We start from the raw sequence: 3,551 nt of genomic DNA on the forward strand, positions 1-3,551 counted from the left end.
GTCCACCGCCACTGGCCGGTTTGGTCCTCATATGGGTGTGGTGGTTGTGTGAAAACGAAGATTATTCTTCCTCGTCGGTATGATTTTCTATTGTGTTCCTTCATCCTTCTTTATGCTGCTGCTGGAGGGATGTCCTGCTTTGCCTGGGCGGTTGGCCCGGCCGTGGCGCCGGAACAGATCCTAGTTCTCTTCCATCTAGAAGGGGCACATATAGCGGTACTCAAAAACACAGATGGCAAAGGACGGTGCAGACGTGTTGGATGCACATGTGTCCTTGTCTTTTTGGCACTGGTGCAAAGAAGTGGGGGCAGCATGGCGGTGATTATGTCGTGGTTGAAGATAGGACCTGCTTGTGTCTGGATGCAGATTACTATGTCGCAGGGGTCTCCTCGGCCTTCACAATGTTCAGGGATGATGACACAGAGCTCCGGAGGTCTTCGTATTTTCTTGGTTGTTTTAGGATGCTCTTTGTTATTCTGGTTGTTTATGCATGTGTTAAGGTGTGCTTGTTCGGGTTAAGAACTTTGTATTATGTCATGATTTGAATACAAGCAAACTTTCTCAAAAAAAGCCACACCCAAGGGTTCATTGTCGCGTATACATCCACTGCCGCTTCCTTTAAAAGTTCCAAACTTCATCTAAAAAAAATCTAAAAAACGATCAAAAGTTCCAAACCCTAGCTAACCTCGTTCGGCCAATCAGCGGCGGCAGAGGCCATAGGAGGGATGGGTCACCAGAAGAGGAAGAGGAGGACACCAAAGCTTGACGGCGGAAGGGCCAGGGCTTCCGATGGAGATCTGGAGCGTGAAGCAAGGGGAGATTCAGATCAGATCGGATCATCAGCGCTGATTCGGGTGAGGCCTGAGCGAATAGCGATCATCTCGTGAAGAAAACAAAGATGATCCGCGACGGTGATCGGCTGGATGAGGAGTGCAAGGGCCGGACGGTCTACCTTGTGGCATGCCACTGGGACTTGTCTATGTGTACCACGATGTACAACGTGTACAAGATGGACCTCGCTTCCTCTTCCTCGTCGGCAATGGCGAAGCATCTGCACGCAGCCGGCAGCCTGCGCGCCCACGCGGGCGGCAAGTCCATCATCTCCTTGCGGTCGAGGCGCCGCTCGTGGATCATCGGTGTCGGGGGCGACTCGGGCGAGGTCATAATCTTCGACACCAAGTCGCCGGATCCGGATAAGGCTGTCATCCATGGGCCGAACCTCATGTCCGCCAAGTGGTGCCCTGTCCTCACGGCCGTGGGTGACAAGATTTATGGGTTCTGCAAGAGACCCTCCTGGACATCAGATCTCGACTTCCCGCCATGGTTCGAGGTGCTTGATGTTTCCAAGGCCAGAGTAGTCAGCGACGGCGGCCTCCAGCGCCTCAAGGGGTGCTCCTGGAGCAGCCTACTGATTCCGCCGTGCATCCCATGGAAGCTCAAACCTTGGGAGTACTACATCTCTCTGCCGTGTACAATGCTCACGTCCTATGTGCTGGTTGCTCCCTACATATTGGTTTCATACGATCAGCCGTCATGGGGCACACATGCATTTGACACGGACTCACACGAGTGGCACAAGATCCACGACAATCCTCTGCCTTTCGTCGGCCGCGCGTCCCGGCATGGCCCCATCTTCCTTGCTTCCTCTAATTAGAAGGATGGGCCCATAAATGCTTATTGCATCCATCTCACAACTTTTGATGCTCTCAAGCTATCCATCACCCCGCTGCCGGTGGAATATGAAGGAGAACATGAACTTGAAGCAGGCCCCTGCTGCTTCTCTTCTTTGGACAATGAGCACTTCTGTCTGTTAAGCTTTGAGCTTGACAGCAAGGGCATCATGCTTCATTCTGGTTCCAATGAACTCTATCCAACCAAGGAGTATCTACGCTTGAGAACCTATCAAATAGAACGATGACTCCTGGAGACCCACGAGGAAACACTGCTAGCTGTGAAGTCAGTGGTTGCAATCTCCAGCAAGTTGGAACATCGCTTCAAGATTAAAGATGTATGCCATGGGGTCACCCCCTTGGCCTCCACTCTTCTGTGCATGCGCCCTTTTTAATTAACTGTGGATGTCAATAGTACTCAGCTATATGCATGCTTGTTTTCTACATTTCATATGTTGTTTTCCTTGTACTGGACTACCGTTCCAACTATGTTCTCTCCTCCCACGTCAATACATGATTTAGCTTGAACAAAGAGGTAGATACGTTTTTCGGTGTACTCTGTGGCTCGGATGTATATATTTTCCATATGTGCTATCTTCCACAAGGCTTAGACTTATGGCAGCGTGCATCAAGTTGAAGTGTATGTGGACGTGTGTTCGATGGTTGTGCTGCTACCTTTAATCATTATCAGTGCTAAGCATGTTATGATGTCGAAAAACCAGCATGCGTCATTGATAAAAGATGAACGCCTTGTACTATTCTTTTTCCTATTTCCGCTTAGATACAAATCAAGCCTAGTTTGGTAGGCATAGTTTGGAGGGTTTAGAGGGTCTTAAAATCCCCAAGCTCTCATCTGGTACAACGGGTCAGCCCCTCCAGCCCGTTGACTCCCCTTCCCCACCCAATCCACCGGTCGCCTAGCCCTTGAGCATCCTCGTGACTTGGCACAAGACGGACACTTCACTTCTTCCTTTGACACGCCGCTGCGCACCCCATGCCTTATGGCACATTTTCTCGTTTCTTGATGGAAACTGGAAAGTAAACTGTTCCAAGTCCCTAATCATGGCACCTTGTGACATATAATGGGGAAGTGCCATTGCTTTAGCCTAAAATTGCTAAAACAAATTTATAATTCATGCACGGATGATGTGCTATTGTCGTATGTGTTCCATATGGTCTAGGATAAACAATGTGGCAAGGGAGGGGCGATGACGGCGGCACGTCTTCAGCTTGCTTCAGTGCTTGTAGCCGTCACTAGATGGTCTACGGATATGGATGTAATTTTTATTATTTATGTTGTTCGTTGTACTGCAATGATTGAAGATGAATAGATCGAAAGTTTTCTCGCAAAAAAATGGCCCATTGAGGAATATACGGAATGTTGTGAAGCTTTTATTTCCTTTTGTATGGAGAAGATTTTTTTTAAGTTATCGGGTGCACCTATCATGCATGACAAAAAAAAATTGAACACGCATGACAGTACCCTGCATATGTACGCTGGGTGAAGGGACATTACAGGAATAACATAGTACGTCGGGTTTGAAAAATACCCAGCGAAGGACAGATACACTTCGGCAAGGGCTTTGCCGAGTGTTGCCCTCGGCAACGACGGCTCGGCTACTCCATGTCGACAAAGGGCCGTAAGCCGAGATCCTCTCCACGGTGACTCGGCAAACATTTCGCCGAGTACAATTTAGGAGCTCTATAAATTTGGTCAAACTTTAGTTTGACTTAGGGTAAACCAAAAACTCCAAATATTTTGTTACAGAGGGAGTATAAAATACAAACAACTTATGTAAAATGACATGAAGCAAGTATAACACCGCACCGTAATTTTTATAGTTCACAAATTTTCATCATCTTTTGGAATTCGAATTTCAA

The 3,551-nt window shown here is 48.1% G+C and overlaps 1 pseudogene; it reads left to right on the plus strand.

Annotated features, from left to right (window-relative positions):
- Positions 1–991: 991 nt before the first annotated feature.
- On the plus strand, positions 992–1,918 carry LOC147982109 (uncharacterized; annotated as a pseudogene).
- Positions 1,919–3,551: the final 1,633 nt, after the last annotated feature.

This window comes from Triticum urartu, chromosome 3A (assembly GCF_056163025.1).
Source record: "Triticum urartu cultivar PI428250 chromosome 3A, HENAU_Tu73, whole genome shotgun sequence".
Taxonomy (NCBI): domain Eukaryota; kingdom Viridiplantae; phylum Streptophyta; class Magnoliopsida; order Poales; family Poaceae; genus Triticum; species Triticum urartu.